Source organism: Solanum lycopersicum, chromosome 4, assembly GCF_036512215.1.
Source record: "Solanum lycopersicum chromosome 4, SLM_r2.1".
In the NCBI taxonomy this organism is placed as follows: Eukaryota; Viridiplantae; Streptophyta; class Magnoliopsida; order Solanales; family Solanaceae; genus Solanum; species Solanum lycopersicum.
Window position 1 is genome coordinate 50,871,096 of NC_090803.1, and position 12,748 is coordinate 50,883,843.

Sequence of the window (12,748 nt, forward strand, 5' to 3'; positions counted from 1 at the left end):
TGTGACCATGACGCTCCATCGCGTGATCCGTCGACCCAGTTAGTTTTTATCAAAAGTAGTTTTACTGCTCGAAATGACTAAACAGGTCGTTACAATAGATACCAATTTACCCATCGTTCGTCCCCGAATGATCACAAGAAGAAAAGCAAGGGCGAGAAAGAGTACCTGAATCTGTAACAAGTTGTGGATATCTTTCTTGCATATCATCCTCATTCTCCCAAGTGGACTCTTCAATTGGCCGATTCTTCCACCGAACCTTGATAGATGCAATCTCCTTTGATCTCAACTTGCGGACCTCTCTACCTAAAATAGCAACAGGCTCCTCCTCATAAGACAAATTCTCGTCAAGGAGAACTGAATCCCAGCGAATAATGTAGTTTCCATCCATATGGTATTTTTTCAGCATAGACACATGAAATACCGGGTGTACTCCTGACAGTCCTGGAGGCAAGGCTAATTCATAAGCTACCTCCCCCACGCGCTTCAGAACTTCAAATGGACCAATATACCTCGGACTAAGCTTACCTCGCTTACCAAACCGCATCACACCCTTCATGGGTGAAACCTTCAGCAAGACTTGTTCACCCTCCATAAAATCCAAGTCCCTAACCCTTCGATCTGCATATTCTTTCTGCCTGTTTAGAGCTGCTAGAAGCTTTTTCTGAATGAATTTTACTTTATCTAACTATTCCCTCGAAAGGTCGGTACCCCATGGTCTCACCTCAAATGCATCAACCCAACCAATGGGAGACCTACATCTCCTCCCATACAGTGCCTCAAATGGGGCCATATCAATACTTGAGTGATAGATATTATTGTATGAGAACTCTTCTAAGGGTAAGAATTTATCCCAATGACCACCAAATTCTATCACACATGCACGAAGCATATCTACTAACACCTGAATCGTTCGCTCAGACTGACCATCGATCTGAGGGTGAAATGCAGTACTAAGATCCAACCTAGTACCTAATTCAACATACAATGTTCTCCAAAACTTAGAAGTAAACTGCGTACCTCTATCTGATATGATGGAAAGTGGAACTCCATGCAATCGAATGATTTCTGAGATATAGAGTTTGGCTAACTTCTCTACATTTTAAGTCATCTTGACCGGAATGAAGTGAGCAGACTTAGTTAACCTATCAACAATTACCCAAATGGAGTCATACTTACCCAAGGTCTTTGGAAGACCAACTACAAAATCCATTGCAATTCTCTCCCACTTCCATTCAGGAATGGGCATTCTCTGAAGTTTCCCTCCAAGCCTCTGGTGTTCATACTTTACCTTCTGACAATTCGGGCATTGGGCAACAAAATCAACAATGTCACGCTTCATCCTACTCCACCAGAAATGTTGCTTTAGGTCACGATACATCTTGGTTGCACCAGGATGTAAAGAATACCTTGAACTATGAGCCTCTGTAAGAATAGTATGAATCAAATCATCGACGCGGGGCACACATACCCTTCCCTTAATTCTCAAAACGCCTTCCTCATCAATTTTTGCTTCTTTAGACTCTCCTCGCAATACCATATCTCGAATCCGGATCAATTTCTCATCAGTAAACTGTTTTCCCTTAATCTTGTCAAGAAAGGAATATCTTGCCTCCACACAGGCCAAAAATCCTCCCTTCTCTAGTACTTCCAACCTCATAAAGTCATTAGCCAGAGTCTGAATCTCTCTAGCCAATGGGCGTCTAGGAACCTGCAAGTGCGCTAGACTTCCCATGCTCCCTGCCTTTCTACTTAAAGCATCTGCCACAACATTAGCTTTTCCTGGGTGATACAAGATAGTAACATCATAGTCCTTCAGTAGTCCCATCCACCTCCTCTGTCTCAAATTCAAATCTTTCTGAGTAAAGACATACTGTAAACTACGATGATCTGTATAGACTTCACACTTAACCCCATATAGATAATGTCTCCATTGCTTTAATGCAAACACTACTGCAACCAACTCCAAATCATGGGTCGGATAGTTGCGTTCATGCACCTTTAGTTGCCTCGAAGCATAAGCAATTACATTCTTCTCCTGCATTAGCACTGCACCCAAACAAGAATAAGATGTATCACAGTAAATAATGAAATTCTTACCTTCCACTAGCAAGGTAAGAATTGGTGCAGTAGTCAACAAGGTCTTGAGGTTCTGGAAGCTTTCTTCACATTCGTCCGACCACACAAATGGAACGTTCTGCTTAGTCAAATTTGTCAGTTGGGAAGCAACAGAAGAGAATCCATGATAAATTGACGGTAGTAGCTAGCTAAACCAACAAAGCTTCTTATCTCTGTAACATTAGTAGGTCTTATCCAACTCTTCACTGCTTCAATCTTGGAAGGATCCACCACCACCCCATCCTTAGAAACCACGTGCCCCAAAAAGGACAGTGAATCTAACCAAAACTCACACTTGAAGAATTTGGCATAAAGCCTTTTCCCCCTCAACAATTCCAATACAATTTTCAAATGCTCCTCATGTTCTTTCCTGCTCTTTAAGTATATCAGTATATCATCAATAAATACGATAACAAAGAGATCCAGATATGAATTAAAAATCCTGTTCATCGGGCTTATAAAAGCAGCAGGGGCAGTCGTAAGCCCAAAAGACATTACTAAGAATTCATAATGTCCATACCTAGTTCGAAAAGTAGTCTTTGGCACATCTACTGCCCGTATTTTCAATTGATGATAACCAGATCTCAAATCGATTTTTGAGAAGGTACAAGCACTTTGTAACTGATCGAACAAATCATCAATACGAGGAAGAGGATACTTGTTCTTAATAGTTACCTTATTTTATGTCTAACCTACACAACAACGAATTGTAATATGATAGTAAACATATCCGCATAACACACCAAATTTCATTCTTTCTCCAAACATTATAACAATAATTATAATACCATAATTCATACCAATATTCCTAGCATAAAATTTTGGCGGATGATTTACCTGAAGTCTAAGTCGCTCGCGTTCTTCTTTCATTTACGCTGCTCTCTGTCATTCTTCTCTTCCGCTCTTCTCTTTTCTTCTACGGATTATTTTTACCCTAATTATTAAATGACTAATTATAAGAGTGGTGAAAGTAACCCACTATTAATTATAATGTTATCTTCTTTAACCACAAACTAAATTAATTAGTAAAACTACCCACTAATTTTATAATTATAATTACGAATAGTCCAAAATACCCATTTAGAATCTATTGGAAAGTATTTATGAAATAAAAACGTCTAATATTCAAAACGACTAAATGGGTCGTTAAATGAATTTGTGATACATTTATTATTGTCTTCGATTGTAACGACCCGCTAGGTCGTTTTGAAAACTAGGGCTAGTTTGACTCCATTGAAAAATTTAAAGGGGTATTTTTAAACTATTAGATAACTATGAGTACCCAATTGATGAAACTTTTATTAAATAAGTAATATAGATAATAGGTTAGTGGGGTTTCACGGTTAATAAACTCTTGTTTAGAAAAAAAATGGATGCGAAACCTTACCACAGGCGACCAGCGAGAGGGAGAAAAATCATAGCCATTGTTCAGGTAAAGGTATGAGATATTTGTTCTTTTCAATTCTATATATAGTAATATATTGTCGGAGTGCTTGGGATTATGTTATTATTTTATGCTATATTGATAATGGGTGATAAGAAATAATTGGTAAGTTGGTGATGATTACTAAATTATATTACATTGTTAGCAATTGGTTTAGTATTCAAAAAAAATAAAATATATATATATATATATATATATATATATATATATATATATATAAAAAAAAAAATCGATCGAAGTCGAATAGTTGAATGGCTGCAGGTTAATGTTTTCTGTGATTTTGACAAAAGAATTTATTATATATATTGTTAGTTTCAGAATGGTAGGAATAAGATTGAGCCAATCATTGTCAATGATTGCCAATGATTGGAATTTTATAAATATTCTAGAAAATTGGCACTTGTTTACAAATGGGTTTCTGCAAAAAAAAAAATAATAATAATGTATACAATGATAATAGATTTTTTAATTGGTAATTAATTATTAGGTGTTATTTTATATGATCTAACATTGAATTTTAGTCCATTTGAAAAGGTTAGAGTTAAGTTCTTGGCTTGAAATTTAGCAAGTATGAAAAATTTGGCATTGCCAATATATATCAAGATTTGGAGTTTGTTGAAAAAAATGAGTGAGTGTTAGCGTCTATGATAGACATATAATAATTTGAATGTCTACAAAAATTGCTTACTTACGAATATTGCAAAATTGGTAGATTGGGAATGTTTCGAAACCTTGCGAAAAAGAAAGGAAAAACCTTAAAAGATTCGTGGCACAAGCTCGGCATCTAAGGTATGTTAAGACTTTTTAGACTTGTTGAAGGACGTTTTCCTAATTAAAGATTAAAAAAATGAAAACAGACAAGGGGTAAGGGGGAAAGATGGTGGTCTCGTATCAATGGTGTGACGGGCATTGGTACGAGTACCGGTGTTATAAAAAGGAAAATTACTATTATAGAATGTGGATTGAAATTTGAGAATGCCAAAGCATATGGGCATTAGCTGATATATTATTGACTTGAATTCCTTGTGTGATTGTGTTTTATTTATTTCACCCGTATAGTTGTGAAAATTGAGGTGGTTATGTATTATGTTCATATTGATTGATTGAGATGCATCATCATCCCCTCTATTGAAATAATATTGTGCACATGCATAGACATGAGACTGAGTATAAGTTGGGCACGTGGAGATCGTCCGTGATGGGGATGCTGAGATGTTAAGATTGTAATTTGGGCACGTGAAGACCGTCCGTGCGAAAATTATTTGATATTATGATAGTGCGTTGAGATCGTCCGCACAGACACGTGGAGATCGTCCGTGTCGGTATATGGACCTCGCGAGTCCCCCATGGGTCATGAACTCTCGATGTATTTTTGAGGAGTATAATATATATACGGTTGAGTGAGTACTGGGTATTCTGAGACATATCATTACATGGCATCATATTGCATTGCATTTCATCCCATCATTCATTCTTGATGACTATATGTTTCGTTTGGTGTTTGGAAAATATTAAATGTTGATTTCCTTTATTGATGAAACTTAAATAGTAAGTGTAATATATATATATATATATACTTGTACAATCTAAGAATTTATTTTCTTATATAACTCTCGTCACTACTTCTTCGTTGTCGGTCAATGAGACATATTGGGTACACGTGGTTTTGTACTCATACTACACTTGCTGCACTTTTTGTGGTGCAGATTGAGTGATTGACTTTCAATTTGGGAACGTTCTTCGAGATTGGATATGAGTTTGAATTATCTTGGAGTTGTGGTGTGCTGTTTGGGATATTCTGCGGCTCACACCTTCAGTCTACCTCTATTTATTAGGTTATTTTGTTATGCTGATAGGATAATTCTTAAGTTTAGATTTTTATATTAGTTTGGAATTGTATCATATTGTAGAAGCTCTTGTACTTATGACACTAAATCTTGGGATAATTTTATTTATATTCCGCATTTATTTGAATACTTAGTATGTTAGATATTAGTTTGATACTTATCTTTCTCACGTTTAAGTTGAATTGGTGATACTTGTTGGGTTGGCTTACCTATCGGTTGGGAACATAGGTGCCATCACGACTCGTGATTTTTGGGTCGTGACATCGATAAATAGAAATACTTTTAAAAAATTATTTCTAACTTCACGACAATAAAAAAAATCAAGAAAGCAACTTAATTACTATATAAAATAACAGTTATTATAATGTGATATTCTAAATATGGAAAGTATTTATTATAAAAATAATTTTTGACTCCACAAAAATAAAGGCAATCGTGAAAGAAACTTTATTTCTATATACAAATAACAATTATCGTTTAATGTTCTATTCTAAATTACATTAATTAATTATTTTTATTCTACACTTAATATCATGCCGTGAAGAAAACTCTAAAGCTTACCCCCAAAAAATAATCAATATATTTTTTTAGGTTGTTTTTTCATAATTCATTTATTTTTTAGTTTTTTTCTTCCTCTATATTTCTAAACAAAGTTTTTTTCTATCTTTTGTTTTTCTTCTTCATTTTTTAATTACTCATTTTCTTTAGTTTGAATTTTAATATTCATTAGAATTTGAATGTTAAACGTTCTACTGTGTTTGTGTTTGACTTTGTCGATGAATTTTGTGATACATTTTATTATTGTCTTCGATAAATAGAAATACTTAAAAAACTGATTCCTAATTTCACAATCAAAACAATTGAGAAAGCAACTTTGTTACTATATAAAATAACAATTATCGTAATGTGATATTCTAAATATCGAAAGTATTTATTAAAAAATTAATTTTTGACTCCACAAAATAAGGAAATCATGAAAGAATCTTTATTTCTGTATACAATGACAATTATCGTAATGTTATATTTTAAATTATATTAATTATTTTTTTTAATACTACACTTAATATCATGTCATAAAGAAAACTTTGAAATTTACCTCCAAAAATAAACAATATACTTTTTTCAAGTTATTTTTTCCTAATTCATTTATTTTAGTATATTTGTTCCTCTATATTTCTAAACAAAGTTTTTTCTATTGACAATTTATTTTATTGTTCTTCTTTATTTTATAACTACTCATTTTCATTAGTTTGGATTTTAATATTCATCATAATTTGAACATTAAACGGTCTCCTTGTCAAATTTTCTCTGTTAAATAGTTTATCATATTTGATATTAAGAAAATATAAAAATGAAAACTTTATATTTTTTTATCTTTCGATGAATACAATATTAAATTATTGATTTTTTGATAGTCAAACATTGTTCATTATTTTAGTCACGAAATTTGATATTTTCTTCAAATTAATTAAAAAATATTAATACATCATTTTAAAGATTATTTTAATAATCAAAATACGAATTTAGTGGTCATATTATGTAACACAATATTAAAAATATGTTTACGTAATTTTTATTTAAAGTATTTCTAGGAACAAAATATTAACTATTTAAGCACATTTTACTTTAATTAGTTCAAAAAAATTTTCTAAAATATGTGAAAACGAACTTAACATTTATTATTTTTTGTAAGAAGTTAAGTAATAGAAACTCTTCATTTAAACAAAATTACAATAATATCCATGTGGGCCATAACAAAAATTAAGACATGTATGAATTCTTCTAGATTTTTATTTTAATCATTTATTATACAATTATTATTTTACCCTTATGTGATATTAAAATTACTAAAACGTCATTGGTCATCCTTACCATGATTCTTTTATATATATAATAGAAAAATATAATAATAACTAGATAATGAAAGGCCCATTTACACGGCCCATTTACACGCCCAATATTACAATCTTACGATAAAAATTGATTTTTTTTTAAAAAAATATATATTATGATATATTCAAATAAACATGATAGGAAATAACAATAAAACATAATCGATTTTTAACAAACAAGATAATGACCTACTTGATGAAATTTATAATGAATCAACTCATTCTTTACAAAGTAATAAAAGGATGAAAAAAAGTTATTACTTTATGTCTTAATATTTATTAAAATTAGGAGAATAATTTTGTATAGTAAAGAAAAAAATTCTAATGTAATTAATAAACATGATGAATTAATATTTTATCTCAAATAAAGATGATTTAAAAATATCAAAAAAAGTTGATAAAAAATATACTGCAATAATTTAACATGAGGTAGTTAGCATAATAATTTATATAACTTGCTTAAAATGATTCTAACTATGATAAAACAATAGTAATAAAAAAATATGTATTTTTCAATAAATTATATAATGACATATATATTACGTAAAGTTTTGAGATTATACATAAAAAGAGAAATCAAGTAAATTACATACTTTATAAATTATCTCCACAATTCAAAAAAAAGGCCATATAATTGAAAAGTATGAACAGAACCAAAGGAAAGGACATAACATGCTTCTGAAATTGTTTGAAATTTTGTTCTTGAAGAGCTTGCTCACTGGTTGCATTCCTTCAATTAAATATTTTAAGAAAAGTAATTGTGATTGATATAGAATTTAACATGTTAACTGATTCATTAGGGTGTTTGGAAAGTGTGGAGCGGTGATTGATCTAGAATTTAACATGTTAACTGATTCATTAGGGTGTTTGGAAAGTGTGGAGCAGTGATTGATATAGAATTTAACATGTTAACTGATTTATTAGGGTGTTTGAAAAGTGTGAAGCAGATGAATTTTGCTGAAAATTGGCTATACGGACAAGTCTCAAAATTGATGTGTCTACTAAGAAATAGTAAATTTTACTTTTGCCTTATAATTATTTTACAAAAGTATGATCACCATATAGAAAATCCATTGAAATGTAGTTCTTGAAAAAAAACTGCATTATTGATTTTCCTAATAAGAATCTGTACCAAAGTGTATATTATTTAAGAAGCAAATAAAAAAATGAAGGGCGGAAAATTTATTGGTTTAAGACATGAGATGGGAGAGAATTGAAGAGTCAATGAAATGAAGAATGAGTTAATGTCAATTTATTTGTGTCATAGAGATAGTTCTAGAAAAATCTTATAATTTATAGTTTTAGAAAAGTTAAGTAACTTGTGTAGGAATTTACCACTTGAAAAGAAATATTTTAATGAAGTTTAAAAATACAATTTATAGTTTTAAAAATGAAATATATATGAAATGGTCATATTACCCAAGATCGTCCTCAACTTTTAAATCAAACTTACATCAGTTCACATATATAGATTAATTTATTTGAAATCAAGTAAAAGTACAAACTTGATTATATATTTCAATGAAGAACCATTTTTATAATTTAGTAAAACATATTTAGTTTACTTTAAATACAAATGTATTATCTTATTCATTTTATTAAAGTTACTTTTTAACATTTTTTAGAATATATATTTTTAAAAATATTAAAAAATAATTTTATTTATTCTTCAATTTCAATCTAATATATATTATTAATTTTATCATACTTTTTCTTTCAGCTATATTCAATTAAAGTCAAAATAAAGGTGAAAATAATTAACTATTTTTTTAAGTAATGAATTTTTAAGTTAAAGTAGCCATTATAGTAAGCACAATGAATACAAAAATATTAGCAATTAATTAAAATAATAGTTAAATAGAGTAATGAATAGTTATCACAATAACTCATAAAAAATGTGAAGTGATAACAAAATGAGTAGACAGAAATAGCATTAACCAAAGATGCTTCTTGAACTATTTAGTTTCTTGTTATTATTCTTGGTAGATTTTTCTTCGAATGAAATTATATTTTTACCCTTGATCCTCATTCACTTCATATAAAAAGTGATGTTTCTAGAATTATTTGTTTCTTTTGATATCTTTCTTAATAGATATTTATTTTATAAAATTACATTTTTACTCTTGATCGTCCTAAGCTTAACTCTTCTATATAATAGAAAATACTAGATATTTTAAGGCCCGTTATACGGGCCCAATATAATTTCACATATTTTGTTGAAAAAATTATATAAATTCACAACTTAAGATATTATAATCTTCTCTCGGATACAACTATTTCCTCTTGGATACATATATATATCTCTTGTCGAAAATATCCCTTCCTCGAAGTAATATATCATTTGTAATGTATTAGACAATCAAGGAATGTATTCGAGAGGAATGAAAAATTTGAGATTTTTGTAATTGAGAAAACCTTCTCGGATATGATGTAATTAGCCTCTAAAGATATAGAATTTATGTATTTATACTATTTTTTTCTTTAGGAAACAACTTCCATATATTACTTATAATCTATTTCAAATGGTCATATGACATAATGTGTCGTTTACAACCTAAATAGAGAAAGTTTAATTCTAAAAAAATCTTTACAGCAAGAAAATAGAGAATCACGTTTAATTAAGAGTTAAAACATTTTGTGTTCAAGGAATATATAAAATTAATATCTTTAAAAAAGTTCATTGGTCTTCATATATATTCGCAAGTGGTATCTATTGTTCACGATGTTATTATTTTTCGTTTATATTAGCACCATAAACTTTGCATCTAACAAAATACTAATCATTGAACAATCATTTCGTAACGATCGATTTAAAGTCTTTCAAATCTCTATTGCTTCAACCTAAGTATAATATGTTTGTATTTGTCTTTGTCAATGTATTTTGTGATACATTTCATTATTGTCTTCAATAATAGAAATACTTAAAAAATTGAATTCTAATTTCACAACAATAAAAAAAATCAAGAAAGCAACTTTATTTTTTTATACAATAACAATTATCGTAATGTTATATTCTAAATATTTAAAGTATTTTTTAAAAAAAATAATTTTTGCCTCCACAACAATAAAAATAATCATTAAAGAAACTTTATTTCTATATACAATAACAATTATCGTAATGTTAATTATATTCTAAATTACATTAATTAATTTTTTGTATACTTCACTTAATATCATGCCATAAGGAAAACTCTAAAGCTTATCCCCATAAAATGACCAATATACTTTTTTTTTGGGTTGTTTTCTTTCGAATTTGTTTATTTTTTTAGTTTTTTCTTTCTTTATATGTCTAACCAAAGTCTTTTTCTATTGACATTTTCTTTTGTTGTTCTTCTTTATTTTTTAACTACTCATTGTTTTAGTTTGAATTTTAATATTCATTAGGATTTGAATATTAAACGTTCACCTTGTCAAATTATCTCTATTAAATAGTTTATCATATTTGATATTAAAAAAAATATAAGAATAGAAATTTTATACTTTTTAAAATTTTGATGAATACATTATATTGATTTATCGATAGTCAAACATTGCTCATTCTTTTAGTCACGAAAATTGATATTTTCTTTAAATTAATTAAAAACTATTGATACATTATCAAATTATTGATTTCTTGATAGTCAAACATTGTTCATTATTTTAGTCACGAAATTTGATATTTTCTTGAAATTAATTAAAAACTACTGATACGTCATTTTAAAGACTATTTTAATAATCAAAATACAGATTTAGTGATCGTATTATGTAACATAATATTAAAAATATGTTTACACAATATTCCTTTAAAGTATTTTTAGGAACAAAATATTAACTATTCAAACACATTTTATTTTAATTAGTTCAAAATTTTCTTTCTAAAATATGTCAAAACAAGCTTAGCATTTATTATAGTTTGTGCGCAAGAAGTTAAGTAATAGAAACTTTTCATCTAAACAAAATTACAATAATATCCTTGTGGGCCCATAACAAAAGTTAAGACATCTATGAATTCTTCTAGATTTTCATTTTGACCATTAACTATACAATTATTATTTTACCCTTAAGTTATATTAAAATTACTAAAATGTTATTGGTCGTCCTTCTCATGGCTCTTTATATATATATATATATATATATATATATATATATATATATATATATTTATATATATACATATATATATATATATATATATATTTATATATATACATATATATACATATTTATATATATACATATATATACATATTTATATATATACATATATATACATATATAATCACATACTTTTAAGGAAAAATTAGCATTTGTCCATTATAAGTTCATAATTACAAAAATCCCTCAAACTGATACAATGATATAAGCACTGATACATTAATCTAATGTGCGAGTTTAATTTAAATACATTACATTTTATACATGAAACACTAATGTGGTGTACATTTTATGCATGATACACTAATATAATGTGCGAGATACATTAATATGATACGCGAGATACATTAATTTATGCGCGAAATACATTAATTTATGCGCAAAATACATTAATTTGATGCGCTGATACATTAATCTCATGTAAAAAAATGAGAGATTTTGGTGATTTGTAAACCTAATAGGGAATAATGGTAATAAGAAAACTCAAAGGTGAGATTTCTTTCATTTCTTTCATTTTTTCCTTGCATTGTTCTTGTATTTATTATTTTCAATTTCTATTCTTCAGGGATATTTGAATATTATTTCATTAATAGATTATTTACTATATTGTTTCTTCGATCCTAATTGTTTTATCTATTTTCTTTTGCATGAAGTGTTAAATATGAAGGATATTTTTAAATTTTCTGATCTTAAATTTAAAATATGTCACATATATTAAAGTAAAAAGTATTTCTAATTTTATTATCATAGGTACGTATATAAAAAAAATTAAAACTGCAAAGTAATTTATTTTAAGTGAAATAGAAAAATCATATTCAAATAAATTGATACAAAAGGAATCATATTTTTTTTAAAAAAAATAGAATAAATATGTGATATTATTAGAAAGAGTTTTAGTATATATTTTAAAAAATATTTTGTCTTCCGTATATTAATTTACGCATATATGTGGACTTTAAAAGTTTTTAACATTTTAATATAGAAATATGATTATTTGAAAATTTTAGTACTTTCTTCATTTAAATTTTTCCTTGTTTTCTTTTATTTTGTATAATATTTAAATACATAAAAAGTAATTAAAATCACAATGTAATTGTAATGACCCGTCAGACAATTTTTAGTACTAAGACTATTTAGACCATTCTTGTAAATCTTTATAGAAAATTTTAACTATTTGATAACTATGATTATTAAGTTAATAACTATTTTTTTGAGTGATAAGTTGTCACGATCCAAATCGGGTTGCGACTGGCACCCACACTTACCCTCCTATGTGAGCGAACCAACCAATCTAACCTTAACATTTCAATATAATA